Here is a 27,134-nt window from a genome sequence, read left to right on the forward strand (position 1 = left end):
GTTAGCACAGGGATTAGCTGCCCTTTGCTTGAGGTTGTAGCTGCGGACATGATTTCTGTAGCTATGGGACCAACTCCGGAGATCTATTGGCTGCTGGCTTTGTAAATTTCATTCAGTTTGGTCCAATGGCAGGAGAGCGCCAGAGGCTGCCGGACCTCTCTCCCCCTAGCTCTTCTTTTCTTGCAGAGACATTATTCTCTCATCTCTATCTCTCAGCACAGAGCTCTTATTCAGCCACTAGCTCGGCCCTTCCTGCTTCAACTGTAATCCTTGTTCTGCCCAGGGACACACTACTGACAGCAGAAACAATGAATTTCCTCCAACCAGGCAATGTTGGTGGTTCTTGCATTCCTCTGGGTGAGCGAATCTAGTTGGAGGGTTCCAGAAGGGGAAGGCGCCTGGCTTTCAATACATTCTCCTGAATCATGCCTCGTTTCGGGTTCCCTAGACAAATCTGGATGTGTAAAAAGAACTCTTAACGGCGATGCAGGTCTTCCACAGCTAAGGTAGGTGCAGTGTTAAGATGTGTCTCTCGCATATTATTATTCTTATTTTTAAAAGCCGTTTAAACAATTCGACTAGCAGTGGCTCTGCAGCAAAGGAAGGAAAGCCTCACTGGGGATATTTGAGCTTCACTTTATCTGATATTTATTTTTTCCTTTTATGATGATGATTATTATTGGAAAATTTGGACAGGACTCTTTCCCATCTGTCTAGCTCCATTTCTTAGGTGTGGATGGGAATGTGGACATCCATGTGCGGCTTCTACATGCAATCTCTCCATAGGAACATTTGGATTTATTTTCACTTAAAAATAAAAATCCAGACCACCGTTGTTTGGAAGCATTTTTCTACAATCAGCTATTTGAACGGCTCTGGGGCCGTGTGAGATGTTTTCAAAAAGTAGCGAGGCCTTCCATACAAATTAACAGAAGATTGTGGCGGGGAAAGGAGGGGGAAAATACACACACGCACACAGACACACACACACAAACACACACACACACACAGAGAGAAAAGGAGCAAAGCGCCAGGACTGGAGATGGTGAAAGCAAGAAGACTTCTGCAAACTGTGAGCATGGAAGGCTTTTATTCTCTTTTCTCTCCACCCCAAAGCTCCGTCTTTAAGGAAACTACAACCGCCTGGGGTGCTTATTATGGGAAGCTGGGGTTTGGGGGGTGGGGGGGGGGGGTGGCTGGTGCCATTAGCCAGAGAGAAAAAGGGAGAAACACCTTGGTTGGGGTTGCATTAAGATTTTTTTTCCCCTCCTTCATCTCCTGGCCTAGAATAAGATAAGGCTTGGGGGATGCAAGAAATAATCCAAGTGATTGATTAGACCGGGCTGGGTAACGATTGGGGCGCGCTGGAAACCCCGCGTGAAGATGAAATGACTGCAGCTCCGCGCTGCTCCTCCAAACCCGGAAGCGGGCTCCAAGCACCCCTTCCCCGTTTGTGGGGCTTAGGAGGCGCGTGGGAGGGGTGAGGTAAGCCGCACAAATGGGGCAGAGCTGGTGGTTTTGCTTCTTCGGAAGATTTTGAGTGTGGCCTGGACCTTTTGATACGGGTGCAGGGCGGTTTGCAGTTGCCACCCTGTGCACCGTCTCTGAACTGCCCGCTGTTCCGGAGGAGCAGAAAAGTTGGAAGCCGAGAGGACAGGCTCCCGGAGCCCTGGTCTGGTTATCAGTGGATCCGGAGCCCTGGTCGGTGCTCACCTAGAACACCCTTTCTCCGAGTGGGGGTTGGGAGGAGTGTTAAGTCTGTCGGGCACTGGGTCTGCCATCACTAAGGCAGGGATGGAGGAGGGGTCTGAGGAATCTGTTGCAATAGGCGCACCACCCCCACAGCCCTAGAAATGGCAACCACCACCCGCTCCTTCCACCTATCCCATCCTATCTCAAGACTCTCTGCTGTCCCGGGCAGATTTCATCTGGTCTCTTCTCCAGCCCCTACCCACCTCCCAATTCCCGCGCAGCTCGGCTGCGTTCTTTCCCTCTCTCCTGGGCGGAACTGATGGCGAAGATCCGCCAACCGCGCAGTCGGAGGCAGGAGAGACTGTGGCCGGTGAGCTAGAGGCTGCTAGACAAAGCAGGGAGAGAGGGAATTTCATCCCAGTCCCCTCCCCACTGCCGCGGCTGGGGCAAGCCAACCCGCGCCTGCAACGTCTTGGCTTGATTTGCAGATGTGCGGCCGGGATGGCGTGGGGAGATGGAGGTAGGTGCCACTGGGCTGCAGATGATTCGTGGGTTGGGGGCTTGCTGTGGGAGGAGAGGCTCAGGTCCCAGCCGGCGCCCTCCTCTCTGCGGTGACTCTCTCCGCCTATGGTTTTCCAGGAGGCGGGTCTACCACTGGACACTCATCCTTCAGTTGGTCTCCTGGACGCCCCGTCCTCCTCCTGCTCCCCAGCCTGACCTGGCTCTTTTGCCCCTGGGATAACCGGTAGGCTGGGGTCCCTCAGCTGGGGTCTCCTGGGTGGAGCCGGGAGCTTTGCGCCTCGGGTATCTGGGCCCTGTGACCCTCGCAAATCTGGGTCCAGGCGTCCATTCTGGAGCTTAGTCGCCGCCAGACACAGCGCCCTTTCTAGCCGGAGCAGTGGGGGCGGAAGCGGGGGATGGGGGATCAGGCCAACCCTTGCTCCCCTTGAGGCCTGACCAGGACCACCCTAGGAACGGATGTCTCGCTCGGAAAACCAGGTGCGCCCGGAGGATGTCCTCCGCATCATACTCCTCCCCTTCCTCAGATGGCTTTCTCTTTTCTTTCCTTTTCTTTCATTCCCTCCCTGCTCCCTTCCCCCTCCCTCCTTTCCCCTTCCTCCCTCCCCCTTCCCCCCTCCTCTCTCTCTCTCTTTCTTTCTTTTTCTTTTCTTTCTTTCTTTCTTTTTTTTTTTTGTACCGAGGATTTCCTTTAATCTGGCTTCTTCCACACCTCTACCGCATGTGTGGGCCTCTTTTCACGTATGCACGGCTACTATCTTGGGATGGAGGGGAAGCCGGTGTAGGAGGCAGCGTGAAAGGGTACTAGGAGGTGGCGGCGGGGTTTTGGCCTGGGCGATGCCCCGGTGCTTGCAGCCCGCTTGGACGCTGGGATCCCGCGTCACGAATTCAGCCCAGGGCTTGGGCGAGTCTGCCTGGAGCGAGGACGGAGGATCCCAATCTACCCTTTGGATCCAACTTAAGAAATTTGGGATGGGGATTGGGTAGGGTTTTGAAATTAAAGGGTGATGTCCTTGAGAGCTGAATCCACGGGGTGGTAGTATGGCTTATTTTTATTTTTATTTTTATTTTAAAATTATTTTTAATTATTTTTTATTTTTTATTTTATTTTATTTATTTTATTTTCTATTGTTCGTTTTCTTTTTGTGGGGAGTGGGGGCCTTTTTTTTATTTTTATTTTTATTTTTTTTTCTGTGTACTCCAATCTTGTGCTTTTTGAAGGCATCTGTGGCCCGTAGGGTTTACATACGCGTTGCATTATGTTTTCTTAAAAGGGGGGTGGTGTGCATGAGCTTCCATTTCAGAATCAGTCATTCCTGTGATGTGAGGGAGGCAAAAGCAAAAAAAGGAAAAAGCAAAATAAGAAGTTGAGGGAGACTTCTTTATTCCCACGAAGCGGAATTGCCGGTTTGTGTGGTCCTTCTGGGAGGACAACATAGAAGTGCTTGTTTCAGAAATCCTGGGTAGCTTTTTCCTTCTCCAACTAGAAATTAAATGGCCAGGGTGCAAACACCTACCTGACTTTCATGAAAACAAGGAGGCAGAAACTCCAAGAGACCTGCTTGGTTTCAATGAACGCACTGAGCCTTTTTCTAGAGGATGACAGAGCTGGGAGAAATCAGATCGCAAAGAAGTCTGCAGTTTTGTGAGGGCAGATTTGGAGAGTGGAGAATTATTTCATACCTTTAGTTGGCAGTGGAGAAGATGTTAGCAGTAATCCATTAAATCCTCAGCATAGATTTTCCTGTGGAAATAAGCAAAATGTTAGGGGTTGGGAGGATGGCTATATAGGAATTTCATGGAGACCTCTGCAAGGATGTGTTTTCTCAGATTATAAATTCAGTGTTTTATTACTCAATGCAATGAATGCAGTCTACAGATACATGCATTCTATATTTCTGTGTGTGTGTGTATACATGTAATACATATACACACATATACATGGCCTTTTTAAAGAGTGTCTTTGACATGTAAAAACATAATCAAGGCTATTGTAGGAAGTGGAAAATTTCCTCATCAGTTTTAAATCAGTGGATTAAAATGGGAGGCTTGATTTTGTGTGTGTGTGTGTGACACTGGAATGATAATTGCATTTTGATAATAATGCCTGTGCTTGGATACCATTTTAAAGATGCTTTGATGTTTTCTTCTCCGGCGAAAGAATTTTTCTTTTCTTTGTGTTCTATTTAAATAAACTAATGCCTCATATACAGTAGGCCCTAAAACTAGTAACTTAGCTGATTTTTACCCAAACCTAAGAATATAACAGATACCTGATAAGGCACTGGTAGCTGCATAAGGTAGATAATGAAGTTATCTCGATGCTGTAAAATTTGCAAGGAGACTTGAAGGAATTTGAAAGTAATTCCTTTCAAATTACTGGAATGTAGACTAATGGTAAGCATATAGATTTTTTTTTTTAATTTGTGAATTTGGCTTTTTCATTTTTGTGTGTGTAGTAATTTGTGGAAAGCTTATAGTCTCTCCATAAAGTTGGAAGTCTTTTTTTTTTTTGAGACGGAGTCTCGCTCTGTCGCCCAGGCTGGAGTGCAGTGGCGCGATCTCAGCTCACTGCAAGCTCCGCCTCCGGGGTTCACGCCATTCTCCTGCCTCAGCCTCCCGAGTAGCTGGGACTACAGGCGCCCACAACCGCGCCCGGCTAATTTTTTGTATTTTTAGTAGAGACGGGGTTTCACCGTGGTCTCGATCTCCTGACCTTGTGATCCGCCCGCCTCGAAGTTGGAAGTCTTGACACAGTCACACCAGAAAATTGTTTTCACAAGTGCAGGGGTCTCTTTAAAATCTCTATGGAATATTGTGCTTTTATTTCTGCACAACAAAAAAGGTTCTAACAAAAGTAAACCTTCAAGTACATGACAGAATGGCCTTTGTTTTACATTCTTTCATTTCAATTGGTACTCCACACTTCAAACATTTCATAAAACTTTGAATATTGTCAATAATTCAACTTGTTGAGCGAATATTGCATTCAAATGACATAGCAATATAAAAATATTTTAAGTCCTTTAGCGTCCTCCTTCTGAAGATAGGCTTTTGTGGTGAAAATATACATAAATTCCAAATATGGTTAGAGCCAGTCTTAGGATGTGAATGTCAAGTTTAATGGACACAATTTTAGTTTATAAACCAGAATGTATTCTTTCTGTACTGCTTTCTGACTTTTAACAATAAGTATTTTATTCTCAAAGGGGAAAAATATGTTTAGTTTAGCTCAAATCCATTGCCTTTTTTTTTTTTTTTTTTTTTTTTTGGTCTGAGTACTGTACTTTTTCAGAGGAGACTTCACCTCCTACTTAATTATGTGAATGGATATTCAGACAGACTGTGCCTCTATTTTTCAAACCCCTGAGTTACCACTTTTAAGTCAAAGTTACAGCTTTTGCCCAGTCATTTAGAGGAAGTGAGAATGGGAATTGAAGCCCAGGCAAATGAGGCAATTAGGTCATCTGCTGTGCCCTCTACTACCATTCAGTTAACGAATGTTTTCCAGTTTCATCATTTTTCTCTAAACAACTTACGTCTGGACTTTGAAAGTCTCCACTGTTCTTTATTAAGTGAATGGCAGTGTAGGAAGCCTCTTTTCATTTTTCTTGGGGCAGAGTAGCACAAATGAATAAGCAAGAAAGAAGGTGATACCTCCTAGCAGTTTGTCATTGTGACATTTATAGGCTTTGAAAAAATGTATAGATGAAAAGGCTTTCTCTCTGCAGGTGGTTACATTAAACAAAAAATAAGTAAATAAAGAGCTCATAAAATCATTATAGGAGTGGAAGGTTGTTGGTGAAAAATAGTCCATCTACCTTGGGCTGAGATTTCAAACTTTAGACATTTCATGTTGAGTTCATGTGTCCCTGATGTATGCAAAACCCCTCCATATACCACATCTTCCTAAGGGCAGTGCTTTCTAAGTACCCAGAAATGGTACCCGATGGAGAGCAGGCCTAACCCCAATAACATTTTAAAAACTCTATATATATAGAGAGAGTATATATATATATATATAATGTTATATATATATATAATGTATATATATATAACTATCTATAGAGTAAGATCTGTACCTTACTACATGTAATATGCATAGTAATATATACTATAATAAGGTCTGTGTTTATAAAGGAAAGAAGTTTAAATGACTTGCAGTTCAGTATGGCTGGAGAGGCCTCAAGAAACCTACAATTATGGAGGAAGGAGAAGCAAACACATCCTTCACAGGATGGCAGGAAGGAAATGAATGAGAACTCAGTGAAGGGGAGAGCCCCCTATAAAACCATCAGATCTTGTGAGAACTTACTATCATGAGAATAGCATCGGGGGAGCTGGCGCTATGATTAAATTATCTCCCACCAGGTCCCTCCCATGACAAATGGGGATTATGGGAGCTGCAATTCAAGATGAGGTTTGGGTGGGGGACACAGTCAAATCACATCATAAGGTTTTATTTATTTAAGACAGGAAAAGAGTAATCCTCCATAATTTAGAAACAAGATGAAGTACAATGAACATATATAGTCTCATTAGTTGAAGAATACATTTCAAAGAGAGAAATGTTCACTTCATTATAGTGCTAATGAAGTGATCTAGGCTTTCACTGTTCTCTGGAAATGTGGAGAAGTGACTCAGGATTTTGTTTGGGTTGTTTTATTTAAAATATGTATTATATAAAGAAATCATGGTTTGTCAAAGTATCAGAATGCTATTTTTGGCTTGCAGTGGGACTTTCTTAGATCCACCTGTTAATATCACTGATCATTTTAGTTTTAAGAGTCCAGTACCTGATTGGATGACTGAGGTTACTAGAAGTGTTATTGGTACTGATAAAAGGGCTATGGTGAATTGCAGTTTGTTTCTGCAGAGTGTGGAAAAGGCCTCCTTGGTTCTGTGATGATGGCTGTGGTGAAGTTGCATGTGGTGCCACTTTCCGTGTTTAGTATTTCAACACCACCAATATGTGGCTCTGCAGTATGGTACGGGCAAGTCCAAGAACTCAGTGAGGCATGTCATATGATTCCAATGGTCAGTTAGAGCTGTTCAACATAGAACTGTGGTCTCAGAAGCATGGGAGATGGGGAGTAGAAGAAAACTCGTTGCAACTGAGTGCCTTTAACTTGTTCCAACCCTCACCACCCTCTGTGACTATAACTCTGTGAATGGGTTAGGTGGGGAAACTCAAAAAAGTAAATGCATGTTTTCACAAACAAATTATGTCATTGTTAACTGTTTTCCTAAGTGAGACAATATGCCCTCATGCCCTGAAGCTACATGGTAAGAATGGCAGTGTGTATGAGTGGGTGTATACATATACATGTGTGCAAATATATATACACACACATATATATGTGCTTACATATCTATCTATCTATCTATCTAGCTAGCTAGCTATCTGAAGGGAAAATATGATTTTCCATTAGTTATTTATTTTCCTTTTCTTATCCCCATCATCCACCAAACCTATGTTATATTAAACAGTCCATAACACCTGGCCTGGACAATAGAGTGACACCACAACTCCACAAAGAAACAAAAGTTAAAAACAAATTAGCTGGCATGATGGCAAGTACCTGTAGTTTCAACTGAGGTGGGAGGATCACTTGAGCATATGACTTCATGGCTGCAGAGAGCCATGATTACACCACTGTACTCCAGCCTGAGAGACACAGCAAGACCCTATCTCTAAAAAAATATATATATAAATAAAACATAAAAAAATAAAAATAGAAAATGTACAATGAAAGATGTAAAGTTACCTATGATGGGCCTAGGCGTAGTCTTCATTAAGGAGTGAATACATTCATTAAAGTGAGACGTAAGGAGTAGAAAGTATGTGTTTAGGGATAGGTGCACATTTTTTCTAGGTCTCCTGGGAGCATTTTTTTCTAATTTGAGTGCTGATTCCCAAAAAGGTACTATCACCTATGCTTGTGGTGAAACTGTCTATATGTGTGACAAAATGGACTCTGTCGTGTCCATCAATATGTGCAATATTGTATTTTTTTGTGGAGAAATTGACAACTTTTACAGTGATCAAACTGGGCACCCTTTACTAAGCCTTAACTCAACCCTTTCATCTGACTTTGTAAAAGATTCTCACCTTTATTTCTCTCGGTGCCCAAAGGCTTGGCTGAGACTGTTCCCATTGAAACCTTATGGAAATGTTGGTAGAGCATTGTAACAGCCGAGCTTCAGAAACCCCGCATTGATTTTCAATAAATATGAGGGAATTTGAAGTCACAAATGTTGAGAACCTCATTATAGTCTCTTTATGATCTTGGGTCCCTTTCTTCCTGCAGACTTCCTTTGAACTCAAATTTAATGTGCAGCACTTATTCACACTGTACCTACTGAAAAGCACTGACAATCCCAAGCAATAACAGGCACAGAAGTGAGTGAATGCTAGATGGTTTCTCATTTAGGTTGTTCACTCACCACTATGCACCGGTTTTTTAGAAATCTACTAACACATGATGAGACTGTAGGCAGACTTATGTTTCCGAAGCATCAGTATACAGGTGTGCAGAAAGAAATGGGCTAGGTCATTTACAGCTACCAGTATAACTAAGATGGACAAAATAGTTTTATTTGCAAATTATATCTACAGAGGCTTCATCATCTATATCTAGCTCCCTCTCTCACTCTCTCCCCCTATACATATATATATATATAAAATAGGATGCATATAAACATACACAGATCATACATTATTCATTTCAATTTCTACTTATAATATGTAATTTATATACAATTACATTTATGTACATTTATACAATGGTATTTGTATACAACTTATATACTTGAATAAAACCATCATCTTCAATAGCTGTTTAATATGTTTATTTCTAGATAGTTGTATTTATGTACATTTATATAATTGTAGTTATATACAGTTTATATTACTGATGAAACCTTTATCACTTACAAACTTATTTAAAAAAATACAATTTATCTAGACATACAATGTATTATATAAATATAAATTATATATTAATATATAGCATATTTAATAAGTTGTAAAATATAATACAAATGTGTTTTGTATACTTATAATTTATTATATATTGAGTATAATTCATGTAAATATAATTTTATGTTATATAATTTATTATATATTATATAATAAATAGTTTATATATTATTATGCATATATACCTATTATATATAAGATATAGTAAAATCCATCAAAGTCTATAATAAAATATGTGTATATTTATGTTCTGTATATATATTGTTCTTCCTCTTTATGTATTAAAATACATGCAAACTTTATATATGTGTGCAAACTATATACATAGTTTGCAAACTATATATGTAGTATATTGCAAATTATATATATAGACATACATTTTCCAAAAGAAACTCTGTTATAGGTGGTGAGTGAACCTCCAGGCTGATTCACAGGAGCTATGGTTACTACGGTTGGTGGTCCATGGAAACTACAACTTTACTTTCAAGTGGAGCAAAAGAGCTATACATGACTGCAATATGATGGCCAGCACATCATGACACTGTGAAACCAGAGGACTCGACCTTTAGTGTGTGTTGTGAACCAGTCAGGAAATTCATTTTAGTGGGAGTATGTGTCAAGCCATCTGTCCTCCCACTGAGATGGATGAGCAACAATCGCTTATAGATCATGGGACTCAGAAACTATCTAAGGTTGTGTGGAAGTCATGGCAAATTGTCAATGTCCTCAGTGTGCTCGGGGTGGGAGGTGGTGATGGCACTGGATCTATGCTTAGCTTTTGTGCCTCTGTGGGACAGATTATGTTGGCAAAATCACTTCTGTGGTCTTGCTCAAGATGAAAAATCAATATGGAAGGCTTAGGGGTTTAGTGCTTTAGTGATGGCAAGAAAGCAATTCAGTGACTAAGATCGATTTATCCTTTTGTGCAAAATAGCTTTTTAACCAGCAGGAGCTAGCTCTTAATGTAGAGTTACCTAGTATGTTCTTTCATTTGTCACTTTTATTGAGCATCTACTATATGCCAGATATAGGCCAGAAAGCAAATTCAGTGCTGCTAATAGAAAGGTAAAATAGGCTTTTCCTTGTACTCTCAAAAAATCCTGCCTATGTGGGGACGTTCATAAGAACATTGTTAAGATTTTTAGTTCATGTATGGATGACTTTCTCTCATTTTTCTGGTGTACATTATATTTTTTATTTCATGCTCATCCCTCTCTCTTTCCCTTCCTTCTTCACTTCCCTTCTTTCCTTACTTCCCTCCTTCCTTCCTTTTCTCTATTTTCCTTCTTTGTTTCCCTCCCTCCCTCCCTCCTTCCCGCTCTTCTTTCCTTGTTTCCATCCTTTCTTTCTTCTTCTCTCTTTCCTTTATGCTATTTGGATGAGTGATAAAATCTCAGGGGTCCTTAAAATATTAAAGGGAAAATGAAGATAATTCTATTAAAAACAGATCAAATAGGAAAGAGTAGTGAAAAGAAAGTATCCTGGAATGACAAATAAGCATGTCCTTTACAATTTAATAGAATTTTCATATGCCATATTTTTATAGCTGATTATACTTTAAAACTTTGTCAAGCCCTATGTTTATAAAACCTTAGTTTTCATTTGACTAAATTATATTGATGAATGCACACATAAAACAGATTACCTTGATTCAAAAACATTCAAACATCAGTGATCCCCCCCCTTTTTTTTTAACATATGGTAGTGGAAAAAGCTTCATTAATTTATGGCTATTTCCTACATACTTTTTAAAATCCATAAGCAACAGTCAGATATTTCAGCATTTTTAAGGCACGAACAGTACCTTGAATTCTAATATATTTTAGTCTAAAATATCTGGTAACGTAACAAGTAATTGCTTCAAACTCTACTACCCCTCATATAATTTGCTTTTTGAACAATTTAATGTCTTTTAGAGTCATGAGAGAAGCTTTAAAATAGACAACATCACTCATATTATTGAGCTAGGATTGCTTAAAGATGGAGCATAGATTACATTGTCTCAGAGGCAAACATTTTATGAAGATTCTTTTTTTTTTTTTTTTTTGACTTTATATTTTTGGATACATGTGCAGAATGTGCAGGCCTGTGACAGAGGTATGCATGTGCCATGGTGGTTTCTGCAGCTATTAACCTGTCATCTAGGTTTTAAGCCACACACGCATTATGTATTTGTCCTAGAGCTTTTCCTTCCACTTTCTCCCACCCAGCAACAGGCCTGGTGTGTGATATTCCCCTCCCTGTGTCCATGTGTTCCCATTGTTCAAATTGGACTTATGAGTGAGAACACATGGTTTTGGTTTTCTGTTTCTGCACATTTCCTCTATCTGTCTATAATTGATGGTCATTTGGTTTGGTTCCAGGTCTTTGCTATTGTAAATAGTGCTGCAGTAACCATACATGTATATGTGTCTTTATAGTAGAATGACTTATAGTCCTTTGGGTATATACACAGTAATTGGATGGCTGAGTCAAATGGTATTTCTGGTTCTAGATCCCTGAGGAATCTCCACACTGTCTTCTGCAATGGCTGAACTGATTCGTAGCCAATAAACATATGAAAAAAAGCTCATCATCACTGGTCATTAGAGAAATGCAAATCATTCTTTAAAAAGTGTAAGAATTCCCAAATCAGGTATTCTATCTTGAAGAGCCTCCCCGGTCCAATATTTCTGGAAAATCTCATGTATCTTTTCCTTCTCTTGAATTTTACCCTGAAGACAGACACATTATGGCCTTAAAGTCTCCTGCACTAATGGACTTAGCAGATGTGACAAATGATATAACGTTTGTTCTTTGTAATGAGTTTTAATCAAATTAACCACCTAACAGTATTGAGAATACTGCTGTTGACACAGAGCAGAAAGAAGTGCTAACAGGGTATGAAGTATCTTCAAATTACCAAAATAATTTGGAGAAATGAACTTGTTGATTTTTTTCTAATTTTACTTACGTATTCCAAACTTCTTGAGTGCCAAGAGGTGGGGTACAAAGACAATGAAATTGTTTATCTTTCCTATATTAACCATAGGCTAATATTATTTTGTACTTCTGGTCTTACGTTTGAGAACAAATAAGTTTTATCTTAATATTTTATTTCGTGTGTGTGTGTGTGTGTTTAATCTATCATGTCCTGTGTCAAAAGTTAAGAAAAACAATAGCTTGATTCAGTCTTCATATATTACTCTTAAAGAGTTAAGGGCAAATTCATCAAAGCTACATGGCCCAAATATTAGGAGTTCGGTTCATGTTCAAATTCTCAGAGGGTGATTATGTAGTTCGATTTTAACTTCTTCCACAGACAGACTACTATAGTTGATGAGCAAGGAGATGAAAATATTTGATAAACATCATGGAGTTGATATGATTCTTGAGGGAGGGGAGAAGGCTGCCTGTCTTAAGTAATGCTTTTGAGGATAGGTTTGTCCTAGCCTTGAGGTAGCAGGCTTGCTCTGTTGACTGAAGAAGTCTTAACATGCATGTCCGTATTGCAAATTTATCCACATGCCAAGTGTATGCTGTGGGAAGAAATGAATACTGTAGATCACCTTACAGAGAATTATGTGGAACAGATAGACTTAGTGCATCAGAACCAATGAGATGTAGACAAGTGATTTCGAAAATAATAACAGCAACAAAAACAAATATAAATAAACCACAATCAAAACCCTTCCATTCGGGTTTCTAGTTGCCTGTTACCACAGAGGGTTCTGGTAACAAGCGAAAGTGTAACCCAGTAGGAAGGTCAAGACAAGGCTCTTCATGCTGTATAAAGCAGTAGCAAACAGTAATGATGACCCAGGGAGAAAGGGTAGCAAGTTACATGGAAGTTAAATATCAGGGAGAAAGTGTAACAGTTAAATAGAAGTTAAATACCAGTTACTTGTGCAGAGACTGAAAAGATAAAGCAGACACAGGAATAGTAGTAGTAGAAAGAGGGGAAAACCTGAATTTGTTGCAGCTTGAAACTAACCAGCCCACCCTAGTGAGGGCATTGATATGGGAAAAACACTACCTCAGAAAAAAATCTGACAACCTAGGTAGAGATCAAATGATACCATATTCTGAGAATGGAATAATAATTCACACACGGCTTCACACAAAATTTGTGTGACAATGGTTATTTACTCTGATTCAGTCTGCCATGAAAATTTTACCAGTAAAATAACTTTCCAGGATTTATTTGATATCCCAGTTGATAAGCCTACCTTAAATGAATAACCAGAATATGACAATTAAAAATTGAGGTAAAATTACACAAATAGTTATGTGTCCAGATATTTCACAATCAAATGTATTTGGTCATTTGATCTAGTCAGATCACAATAATAAAAAATTCTTTCTTTATTTTATCTTGATATTATATATACATCTTGATATTATATATACATTTAATTTATCTTATTTATATAATTTATTATATATACATTTAATTTATCTTGATATTATATATACATATGTAAATTATAACCATATATTTGCATATGTAAGTTACACAGCAATTTACACATAGGTACATACATAGCTCACTTTTTGTTGGGGAACACATTTTCCTGAAAGTTTTTAAAAGTATAGTTATTCTACCTGTAATGCCATAACAATATTGGTAAAAAGTTCAAATGTGGCTGGGTGGGGTGCCTCATTCCTGTAAAAATATAAATAAATAAATAAAAATAAGCCAGGTGTGGGTGGTACCTGTCTGTAGTCCCTGCTCCTCAGGAGGCTGAGGTATAAGGAGCACTTGAGGAGTTTGTTGGGAGTTTGAGGCTGCAGTGAGCTATTACCTCCCTACTGCATTGCAGCCTGGGCAACAGACTGACACCCTGTCTCTTAAAAAGAATTCAAATGCATCATTTATGTGGACAGAATGTGGTGTCATTCTGTTTCTGAATTATTCCAGGGTATGCATTTACCTTTTCTCTCTTGACTTTAAATATATCTTATGCAAAAACAAACAAAAACTAAATAGAGAAAGAGTTTGCAAAACTATATTTAAAGGTAAACCATACTCCCTCACCCCTGACTCCACAAAGCTACTGTTTTATGTAGAGAAACCACAGATGGTGCAGCCCCAAATCTGGAGCATTGTCAGGTACCTTGGGGTATTTTGGAGTGAAAGCCTGAGTCTCAAAGGCATTTGGTCACATTTGGGTAGGCATCCTGATTGGCTAGTGAAGAAACAGCTGTCCATGCAGTGGTCAGTTTCAGTCTTTAATCGAAGGGAATTTATCCAGCAGTGTGTGTTTCTGAAGATGCTTATAGCAAGTTATGTTCAGTGAAGCCAGCTGCATCATGATTTATCTGTTACTCAGTCTCTGCTGCATAATAAAAAAATGTCTGTTTTGAAAATGAAATCATGCACTTCTCTTTATTTTGTCCATTTGATTTTCTTCTAATTTGGTAAGCTTGTCATGAATTAGCATAAGCAGATATGTTAAAAATTGATCCATCCAGGACATCCTTGCTAGTCCTGACTCACCACAGCAGGTCAGAATGGAAGAGAGGTGCTTCTGTTTCCTCCTACCTTCCTTCCCCATCCCAGCTCACATCTGAAATCCTTGCAACACCTATCTGAGGAAAAAAAAAATGCTCTGTTCAAACTAAAAAGAATGGCCCAGTACGATCGTTCGTGTCCATAATCTTAGCACTTTGAGAAGTCAAGGCAGGTGGATCACTTGAGGTCAGGTATTCAGGCAGTGATGCTCTCTCTCTACTAAAAATACACAAATTAGCCAGGTGTGATGGCATGTGCCTGTAGTCCCATCTACTTGGGAGGTTGAGGCAAGAGAATTGCTTGAAACTGGGAGGTGGAGGATACAGTGGGCTGATATCATGCCACTGGACTGCAGCCTAAGTGACAGAGCAAGTCTCTATCTCAAAAAAGAAAAAAAAAAAAAAAAGAAAAGTGTTCAAGTATATACTTTCCACGTCATTCAGCTATTTCACACTTCACTGGGATTGTGAAGTAAAATGGAGTGCTATTGTTACCTTGTTATCCACTTTCAATTTGGAAAGGTAAAAATGTCCTTCAGTGGCTATTAAACTTCCTGCTTTGAATTTTAGCGTGCAGTTTGTTGGAATATTCCTGATGATATTGGAAAATAGAATCACAGATTGTTAGGACATGAATGTACTTGAGCAATCATTTGTATTCCCTCATGTACACAAGGAAATTGAGTCACAGAAAGTTTCAGTGATTTATCCCCATACTTTTAAATACTGAAATATTCTTGATATGAAATGAAATACCTCCAATTTTTAACATATTCACTTACGCCAATTCATGACAAGCTTACCAAATTAGAAGAAACATCAAATGGGCAAAATAAAGCCAAGTGCATGATTTCATTTTCAAAACAGATTTTTTTTTTATTATATAGCAGAGACTGAATAACAAATCATTTTGATGAAAGGAACCAGGAGAGAAAGTAGGAAAAGACATGTCCCAGGTTAAAAGCTGCACTTGGTGGTAACTCATTTTGTTTTATGAGTTATGATGAATGCATCTTAGCTGTTTCTAACCCCACTCCCATTCTCTATTTTTATTTGGAAGTTAGAACACAGAATTTCCCCCCTTTTTTTTTATTTTTGAAGTGTTAATTAATTGCATTTGTTTAATGCATCTTGCTGTGTCTCAGGTATTGTTACGAAGGGATAAGACTTTTTTTTTCAGGTATGATTCCTTTGTTTCCTTACAGGGCTTTGTCAGTGATGTGATGGGAACTTTACTTTTTTTATTTTTTCTTTTGAAGAGACCTTCTCACCAGGTTGCACAGGTTGGTATCAAACTCCTGGGCTCAAGGGATCCTTCTGACTGACCTCTCGAAACATTGGGATTACAGGTGTGAGCCACTGCACTTGATTCTATCTTTCTGCAAAAAACTAGCAATTCAAATTCTCCCTCCATCTGTGTCTAGACCAGGGAGATATAATCAAGAGAAAAGAGACATCTGCCTTCATTAGATTAAGAGTCAAAAGGGCCTACAGGTAAAAAAGCTCCAGGACTCTCCTGGGTGAGCCTGTGCATTGAAATCTTCAGCTTGATAGAGACACAGAAGGCAAAATAGGAAGTTGGATTTGCCCTATTTTCTTAGCTTCCTCTAGTCTGTGACAATTTCTTGGTCTTTCCTTGTTTTTCATGACTTTAATAGTTTTGTGGTATTAATATTATGGAGAATGTCCACCAACTAGGGTCTGTCTGATGTTTTAGACAGGGATATGTGTTTTGGGGAGGATATCTGCAGAGATGAATCAATCATTTATATCAGTATGGGCACATGGATATTTTGGACACGCTTTAGGCTTTAATTCAATACTACATTACTGTGACTTACTCTACTTTATATTTTTGTGGCAATGATGAGACACTAAAAAGTCTATTCACTTGAATAGCAAGTAAATGAGAGGACTCAACGGTAAATGACTCTTAAACAAAACCTCAACCCTGCTGTTTATGGATGCTCAGTTTGCAAAAACACCTTCTTCCATCAGGAAACCTCAGTGGACAGGCAAACATTACAGTGCCCTTGAATATGTTGCATTGCTTTAATCTATGACCTTCCTATGCAGTAAGTAAAAACACCTATACCACAACTTAAGAACACGGCAGAGGTCATTACTCCACAACTCATCGTACTGTCTTTTGATAAAGGGTATAAAGTTGAAGGAACATGTTACAAACCAGAAGGCTTCCAGGGGACCCCATTGATCAGGCTAGATGTTGCAGTCCCTGTATAAATGGCTATGTGCATCATTTCACAACCATCAATATTTCAAAATGTGATATATCCTCCTAACGTTATGATATGTTTTAACATAAAATTTTAATATGTATATAGGCAGTTATTGTTTAAGGATTGCTTAAGAAGCACTATTTTTAAAACAATTTCATGTAACTGGATTTATTCTCTGAATAAAGAATATAAGCAAATCGTAACCATTCAAGGAGACTTTTTAAGGCAGGATGGTTTTTCTTATGGTTAAGGAATGAGGAGTAGTATAGGAAAGAAATATAGAAACTTTGAAAAACATGTAAAATTGGATCATCATGCCATAGACAAGTACTTAATAGTAAATAACTTGTATAACATGATCCTGGGATTTTCTGAATATTTTAAACACAGACAATAGTTCTCTATCTACATCTACGTGTTTATCTGCATTTATATCTGTGAATGTATATACATATATATTTGCATGTATGTAACATCTTTGCCTATATGGTATCTGTACCAGTATTAGAGTCTACAGCTAGAGCATATCAGTAACTGTATCTATATCCTATTGTACCTTTTCTTATCTATATCTTAATCATATATATTTTTGTGTCTGTGTACAAATTACTGATATTCATATTACATATCTATGTCTAGATCAATCTATATTTCTATACCATTTGGAACTTACATTTCATACAATATTATAACATAAGCCATTTCAGGATTATTAAAAATCTTTATAAGCATTTTTTTCATGATTAAGTTTCTCAAAAGATTATACTTTAACATATGAAGTTCTTTGTATATTTTTTGACTTTTAGGTTATTTTAATGCTTTTGCTCCTCTAATCCTCTAAGGTATTTTTCTTTTTTTTTTTTTTTTTTTTTTTTTTTTTTTTTTTTTTTTTTGCTTCACACTCCTCTCTCCTGTAACTTATTTTCAAACTCTTCCTTGTAAATTGTGCATTCCTCACCCTGGTGGCATTATTTATTTTCTTTTGTTTGCTTGAAAAAACACTCTGCATTGGTCGGAACACATTTTCCCTCTTGTATCCTTTCTGTAAACATTTATATTGACTTGAAGTCTTATGGAATACTTTACCACAGAAAATTTCTGGTGTATGCAGCCTCAGCTGGTGATACCCAGGGAAACAGGGTTTGGGATGGACCTGCAGCAATCTCCAGAAGAACTGGTGCAGAGGGGACTGTTAGAAGGAGAACTAACAAACAGAAAGGAATAGCACATCCACTTGGAGGCCCCATCCGAAGGTCACAACATCAAAAAAACAAAGGTAGATAAATCCATGAAGATGGAGAGAAACCAGTGTAAAAAGGCTGAAAATTCAAAAAACCAGATTGCCTCTTCTCCTCCAAAGAATCACAACTCCTCACAAGCAAGGGAACAAAACTGGATGGAGAATGAGTTTGACGAATTGACAGAAGTAGGCTTCAGAAGTAATAACAAATTCCTCTGAGCTAAAGAAGCGTGTTCTAACCCAATGCCAGAAAGCTAAGAACCTTGAAAAAAGGTTAGATCAATTTCTAACTAGAATAACCAGATTAGAGAAGAACATAAATGACCTGATGGAGCTGAAAAACACAGCATGAGAACTTCATGAATCATACACAAATAACAATAGCTGAATCGATCAAGTGGCAGAAAGTATATTAGAGATTGAAGATCAATTCAATGAAATAAAGTGAGAACACAAGATTAGAGAAAAAAGAATGAAAAAGAATGAACAAAGCCTCCAAGAAATATGGGACTTTGTGAAAAGACCAAATTTAAGTTTGGTGTACCTGAAAGTGATGGGGAGAATGGAACCAAGTTGAAAAACACTCTTTGGGATGTTATCAAGGAGCACTTCCCCAACCTAGCAAGGCCAGCCAACATTCAAATTCAGGACATACACATAACATCACAAAGATACTTCTCAGGTAGGGCAACTCCAAGACACATAATGATTAGATTCACCAAGGTTGAAATGAAGGAAAAAAAATGTTAAGGGCCGCTAGAATGAAGGGTCATGTTACCCCCAAAGGGAAGCCTACGAGACTAATAGCAGAACTCTCTGCAGAAACCCTACAAGCCAGAAGAGAATGGGAGCCAATATTCGACATTCTTAGAGAAAAGAATTTTCAACCCAGAATTTCATATCCAGTCAAACTAAGTTTCATAAGTGAAGGAGAAACAAAATCCTTTACAGACAAACAAATGCTGAGCGATTTTGTAAACTCCAGGCCTGCCTTACAGGAGCTCCTGAAGGAAGCACTAAACTTGGAAAGGAACAAGCAGTACTAGTCACTGCAAAAACATACCAAATTGTAAAGAACATCAACACTATGAAGAAACTGCATCAACTAATGTGCAAAATAACCAGCTAGCATCATAATAAGGGGATCAAATTCATACATAATAATATTAACCTTAAATGTAAGTGGACTAAAGGCTCCAGTCAAAAGGCACAGACTAGCAAAGAGGATAAAGTGTCAACACCCATTGCTGTGCTCTATTCAGGGGACCCATCTCATGTGCAAAGACACACATAGGCTCAAAAGAAAGGGATGGAGGAATATTTATCAAGCAAATGGAAAGCAAAAAAAAAAAAAAAAAAAAAAAAAGCAGGAGTTGCAATTCTAGTCTCTGATAAAACCGACTTTAAATCAACAAAGATCTAGAGACAAGGGCATTACACAATGGTAAAAGGAACAACGCATGAAGAAGAGCTATACTTAGGATAGTATCCTAAGTATATATGCACCCAGTACAGGAGCACCTAGATTCATAAAACAATTTCGTAGAGACCTACAATGAGACTTAGAATCCCACACAGTAATGGTGGGAGACTTTAACATCCCATTGTCAATGTTAGACAGAACAATGAGACAGAAAATTAGCAAGGATATTCAGGACTTGAACTCCACTCTGGATCAAGTGGGCCTAATAGACACGTACAGAACTCTACACCCCAAATCAACAGAATATACATTCCTGTCAGCACTTCATCTCAATTATTCTAAAACTGACCACATAATTGGAACTAAAACACTCCAAATGCAAATGAATGGAAGTCATAACAAACAGTCTCTCAGACCACAGTGCAATCAAATTAGAACTCTGGATTATAAATCATTCTACTATAAAGACACATGCACACATCTATTTATTACAGCACTATTCACAATAGCAAAGACTTGGAATCAACCCAAATGCCCATCAATGATAGACTGGATAAAGAAAATGTGGCACATATACACCGTGGAATACTATGCAGCCATAAAAAGGATGAGGTCATGTCCTTTGTAGGCACATAGATGAAGCTGGAAGCTATTAAGTTCTTAGCAAACTAACAAAGGAACAGAAAACCAAACACCACATGTTCCCACTCATCATTGGGAGTTGAACTATGAGAACACATGGTCACAGGGTGGGGAACATCAGAGACCGGGGCCTGTGGTGGGGGTGGAGGGCAAGGGGTGGGTTACTATTAAGAGAAATATATAATCTAGATGATGGACTAATGGGTCCAGCAAACCACAATATCATGTCTATACCTGTGTAACAAGCCTGCACGTTCTACACATGTACCCCAGAATATAGAGTATATATAAAAAAAAGATCTTTCAGTACATTGCTCTAAAATATAGGAACCATTTTATTTTATTTAGCTGCAGAATATTTTCTATGCCTAAAATTGTCAACAATAATTCCTCTATATCGTCCACTATCCAATTATAAATGTCAAAATGATATTTTCACAATTTACTAACTCACACAAGGTCTATGCACTGCAATCAGTTACTTTGTCTTTTACATTTCTTTTAACTGATAGAGATTTCGTATCCCTTCATGGACATTCTTGTTGAAAAAACTGCTCTTTTTACTCTACATGGGAGTGGGTTTTAGAATTGAAAAATGTAGTTGTCAAGTTATTTTAGAAGGAAAGTGAGTATTTTCCATAATGCACAGTCTTAGGTTACTAACTCCTTAGGAGCAAATGCTGTGTGACTTGGTAGTGATCTACCAGGAAGGAAGGCTGCTGGGTAAATTTGGCCAGCTTGTATGACAGCTCTCTGGACTCAGTATATCTCAGTTTTATCTGCTTTTAACAGTGTTTTATTCTGAAAACAGGTTCTGACTCTGTTGCCCACTCTGGAATGCTGTGATGCAATCATAGCTCGAAGCAGCCTTGAACTTCTGGGCTCTAGCAATCTTCCCACATCAGCCTTATATTATCTAGTACCTGGCAGAGATACAGATCTGATGAGAAACAAAGATAAAGGGGTGTCAGAAGGTAGCTTTTTGTTGCATCATCACACACACACATGTGCACACACACACGTGTACTCATACACACATGCGTACACACACACAAATAACCAGCTTCCATTTTTTCCTCTTTAACAATCCACAGTTAGCTAAAATTATCAGTTCTATTGAACTCCATGTTGCATATGATATTTTGAATGCTAGAGACTAAAGAGAGGCCGGAGAGGAACGATCACTTGAGACTGGGAGTTAAAGACGAGCTTGGGCATCATAGTGAGACCTCGTTTTTACAAAAAAAAAAAAAAAAAAAAAAGAAAGAAAGAAAAAATAATCAGTCATGTGTGGTGCCTGACTCCTGTAATTCTAGCTATTTGGAAGGCTGAGACAGGAGGATGGCTTGAGCCCAGGAGTTGGATGCTGCAGTGAGCTCTGATAGTGTCACTGCACTCCAGCCTGGGTGACAGATCCTATCTCTAAAAAACAAGAAGATGTCTAAAGAAAAACTAATCTAATCCATACAGTTATAAATAGCTGGCTATTGTACTTATGCTAGTGTAAATATGCTAATTTTAAGGTGTGTCAGTGTAACTGTGAGTGTGTGTGTATGCATGATATAAATCCAGACTTCTAAACAAGTGTCAGGGATGATGAACTATTAGTAGTAGAAGATCATTAGAATCTGTTACACAGGGTGCACTAGAGAATTTTGCAAATGATTAATTCTGTATAATTTAAAATGTTACTTGCTTCAAGCAGATATTTTGCAAGGGTGCGTGTCTCTTACAAAACAAGATTTACTAATATTGATGCTGTTGACACTGAGGCTGGATAATGCTTTGTTGTAGTTGACTGTCCTGTGCTTTGTATGATGCTGAATGGTATTGCTGGAATTTAGTTTCTAGGTGCTCGTAGTACACACATCCCTGTGTTTTAAAAATATATAAATTTAATGGGCACAAATGTCATTTTGTTACATGGATATATTGCATAGTGAAGAAATCTGAGTTTTTAGTGTAACCACAGCCCAGATAACATACACTGTATCGGTTAGGTAATTTCCCAAGCCTCACCATCCTACCACCCTTCCACCCTGCCATCCTTTTGATTCTCCAGTGTCTGTTATTCTACTCTCTGTGTCCATGTGTACACACTATTTAGCTCGCACTTTTGAATGAGGATGTGTGTTGTTTTACTTTCTGTTTACAAGTTGTTTCACTGAAGATAATGGCCTTCCTGCAAAAGACATGGTTTTGTTCTTTTTATGACTGAATAATATTTCAATATGCATATATACCACATTTTCTTTATTCATTTATCTATTGATAGATGCCTAGTTGGATTCCATATGTTTGCTTTTGTGAATAGTGGTGTGTTAAACAGGTATCCTTTTGACACAGCAATTTCTTTTTATTTGGATAGATATCCAGCAGTGGAACTGCTGTGTAAGATGGCAGTTCTATTTTTAGTTCTTTGAGGAATTTCCACACTTTTTTTCATAAAACTTATACTAATTTACATTCCCATCAACAGTGTATAATGATTCTCTTTTCTCTGCATCCCCCCTAGTCTTTTTTTTTTTTTTTTTTTTTTTTTTTTTTGAGTTTGACATCCACAAATGTTTCCTGACATTTTCAGATATCCCTGGAGAGTAAAATCCATCCCAGTTAAAAAGCTCTGTTATGAAAGGAGTTGTACTTATTCCAAGTTTTACATGGGGAATTTCATTAGTTTTGGGACTCTAGTAGCTGTGACATGTATGCTGGGCAGGAATAGATAAGATAAACTGAGCAAAGTGTGCAGTGAGAGATAGTAAGCACATTATTTTGGAAGATGTTTTTCATAACCATAGTGGACTTTATGAATTCTATCAATTGTAATGATAATTGGGTTGATGTTTGGGGACCGTCAATATAATGCAGTTTATCTGAAAGGAAGTGGCATTGATTTCTATAAGTGAGAACTTATGAGAAAACAAAGACAGAAAATAAAGAAAATCTTCAATATGCATCTTACAGAAAAAAGTACAGAAGGAAATTCAGCTATTTTATCTAAAATTGGGCAAAATCATGTTCCAAATGAAAGCTCAGTAGATAGGAGGACAGTATTTGAACATTTGATGTGAAGAATGAGATTTACTCTTCCACAGATATGAACACACTGATGAGAGTTGGTGGTTATTAGAACTTATTAATATCAGTTGGAACACCAGAAATGTGCTGCACAGAAAATTAAATTTAAGACTCATTGAAAATGGTATTATATCTTCTGAACAATTACATTGATTAAAATTAGATTATCCGACAAAATAAAAAATTTTAATATTCTGTGAGTGAATGAGATGAATTTATGTGGAAAGTGTATTTCTTAAAAATCTATTATTAACCTCAGAGACTCAGAATTAATGTCACCAACCGTGAAGAATGCAATATAACCTTTGCCATCAATAACCCCATAATAGGTTGTTTTGTATTATCGTTTTTAATTTTGATAATAAATGGGTACTTTTTACACCTTTTAGAATAAAAGAATATATGCAAAACAGTTATTTTTATTCCAATGTTAATAAAATAGCAATAAGCCTCATTTCATTTGAAGTGCCAACTTCCACTCCATATGAAATTTCTAAAAGTCTGGGAGATACACATCAACTAGTTAAAAATATTTTAATTCTATAAAATTGTGTAATGCAGTGAATCCTGTTCTTTTCCCATGCATATTTATTTAATATTTATATTTGATACAAGGGATCTGTATTATTGTCACTAAACCACTTGTAAACCTAAGTGTTTTACTTCTCCTTAGGTATACTTTTAAAAATTCGGTTACATTTTGGAAATGTTGATGCCATGTCTAAAATATTCCAATTAAGTAATGGGGTGGGTTTACAATAAATTTTTGCTCTATAAGGAAATAGGTCAATAAATTAGGCTCCAGCCAATTACAGGAGAAAATGAAAAGTTATGTATTATCGCACACAGTGTTTGAGGTATGTATGCAGACTGCCTCCAAACACAGTTTGGTTGTAGTTGTGCTCCACATTTTTGGTGGATGCAGTTTTGAACATGTGCAGAGAGAATATATTCTGACCTCATTCATCAATGTGATACAAACGCGTAGAAATGGCAGGGTCATTTTCTTTTGTATGATGATAAAATGACTGATTGAAGTAAATGCATCCAGCCATACATCCAAAGGTTGCATTTTCTCAATTCCCAATTCTAAGTGTGTGTGTGTGTGTGTGTGTGTGTGTGTGTGTGTTTCAGAGAGAGACAGAGAGAGAGAGAGAGAGAGAGAGAGAATCTTGTACATTTTTCTTGTTCTACTTTGCCCTAGGCTTCACATTTTAGTGATTGAAACTAAAATACTTTGATTCTCACTCTAATTTTACAAATAAAATCTGGTTTACTGTTAAGGATTTAACTGTGTTACTGATTGAATTGCGTTCCCCAGAAAAATATATTGAAATTCTAATGCCCAGCATCTCAGAATGTGATGTTATTTTGAAATAAGTTATTTGCAGATATAATTATAATGAGGTGATTAAGGGGGCCCCCATTCCATGTAACTGGTGTCTTAATCACTGTGTGAAAACAGAGACACTCATTAGGTGAAGATGGCCATCTGATGATGGAAGCAGAGGTTGGCATGATGCAACTACAAAAAGGGAATGCCAAGGATTGCTGACAACCCCCTGAATTTAGAAGAGGGAGGAAAGCATCCTCACCAAGAACCCTCAGGGGGAACATGGCCAACAGCTTGATTTTGGACTTCTAGACTCCAGAACTTTGAGAGAATATATTCCCATTTCCTGGGATATAAAGCTTGTGACTCTTTTTGATAGCAACTCTAGGAAACTCATACAGCAAGACACAATAAAAATTCTTTATTAAAATTCGTTTTTTCATTTAAAAATGTTTGATTGACAAAGACTGTATATAAGGGAAATGTCTAATGTAATGACTGGATATATGGATACCTTGCATAACGATGATTGCAATCGAATTAATAAACACCTTGCTCATTGACTATGTGACACATAACGGATAGACCTAAAGTTATGCAGCCGGCTTGGGACAGAGCTGGGTTTGAATGGCACATTCCTCACCCAGCCACACGTATCTTCCATAATCACTTTCACATGGTTCTGAGGATTTTAGAGATTCCACTGCTCCAAGTCACTACATCAACATATTTTGGAGTGAGGGTCCCATATTTCATTGCAGACATCTGAAGATCAACAGTGAAGATTCTCTTCCCTCAATTTTAAAATGAGTGAGTTGGAGCAATCTCCAGGCCTTTCTCAGGTGTGTGATTTGAGATCAATGATCATTGTAATTAAGACTCTTGACTTCAATACTGCTTATTTTAAATCATGATTAGGGATACAAAATGATCTGTGAGTTTTCTAAACAAAATTTATTATGACCTCCTGAAGTGTTGGATATGAATTCTCAAGAGGGGCTTTGCTAGTAGAAATGGTGTAATTTAAAACCCATCCACAAGCATTTACACAATCAAAGACATATAGATCCTCTGAAGTTGGTTGGTTTCCTATAAGCACAGTGTGTTATTTATGGTAAACAGTTGAAATTGCACTGAAGTTAAACTTGGTTGTGGAGAGTACAGTTCATTGTATTCAATTTTTGCCCTTCAGTTTCTTCTGTGTCTGACTCTAAGGAAATAGGAACTGCAACGTTGGGTATCTCCAGTGTATTTTCTTTTCTTTTTTTTTTTTAATTATATTTTAAGGTCTGGTGTATATGTGCAGAATGTGCAGCTTTGTTACAACAGGTACACACATGTCATGATGGTTTGTTGCACCCATCAACCCATCATCTACATAAGATATTTCTCCTAATGCTATCCCTCCCCTACCCCACAGCTCTAGGACAGGCCCTGGTATGTGATGTTCCCCTCCCTCTGTCCATGTGTTCTCTTTGTTCAACTCCCACTTATAAGTGAGAACACACGGTGTTTGGTTTTCTGTTCCTGTGTTAATTTGCAGAGAATGATGCTTTCCAACTTCATCCATGTCCCTGCAAAGGACATGAACTCCTCCTTTTTATGGCTGTGTAGTATTCGGTGGTGTGTATGTGCCACATTTTATTTATCCAGTCTATCATTGATCAGCATTTGGGTTGGTTCCAACTCTTTGCTATTGTGAACCATGCCTCAGTAGCATACATGTGCATATGTCTTTATAATAGAATTATAATAGAAATATAATCCTTTGGGTATATACCCAGTAATGAGATTGGTGGGTTAAATGCTATTTCTCATTCTAGATCATTGAGAATGACCACACTGTCTTCCACAATGTTTGAGCTAATTTACAGTCCCACCAAGAGTGTAAAAGCATTCCTATTTCTCCACATCTTCTCCAGCATCTTTTGTTACTGGAATTTTTTTTTTTCCAGATGGAATCTCGTTCTGTTGCCCAGGCTGCAGTGCACTGGCTTGATCTCAGCTCACTGCAAGCTCCACCTCCCGGGTTCACGCCATTCTCCTGCCTCAGCCTCTCAAGTAGCTGGGATTACAGACACCCGCCACCATGCCCGGCTAATTTTTTTTGTATTTTTGGAAGACATGGGGTTTCACCATATTAGCCAGGATGGTCTTGATCTCCTGACCTTGTGATCCACCTCTCTTGGCCTCCCAAAGTGCTAGAATTACAGGTGTGAGCCAATGCACCCAGCCCTGTTTCCTGACTTTTTAATGATCACCATTCTAATGGGTGTGAGACAGTATCTCATTGTGGTTTTGATTTGCATTTCTCTAATGACCAGTGATGATGAGCTTTTCTTCATGTGTTTGTTGGCTGCATAAATATCTTCTTTTGAGAAGTGTCTGTTCATATCTTTCGCCCACTTTTTGAAGGGATTTTTTCTTGTAAATATGTTTAAGTTCCTTGTAGATTCTCAATATTAGCCCTTTGCCAGATGGAGAGATTGCAA

The 27,134-nt window shown here is 38.3% G+C and overlaps 1 protein-coding gene across 1 annotated transcript in view; it reads left to right on the plus strand.

The window, feature by feature from the left end:
- The first annotated feature begins 465 nt into the window (after window positions 1-465).
- Window positions 466-27,134, plus strand: part of NLGN4Y (neuroligin 4, Y-linked) — a 321,596-nt gene continuing 294,927 nt past the window's right edge. Inside the window, 1 exon segment of the mRNA NM_001145058.1 lies at window positions 466-506. The gene's annotated coding sequence lies outside the window, so the exon portion shown is untranslated.

This window comes from Macaca mulatta, chromosome Y (assembly GCF_049350105.2).
Source record: "Macaca mulatta isolate MMU2019108-1 chromosome Y, T2T-MMU8v2.0, whole genome shotgun sequence".
Lineage (NCBI taxonomy): Eukaryota > Metazoa > Chordata > Mammalia > Primates > Cercopithecidae > Macaca > Macaca mulatta.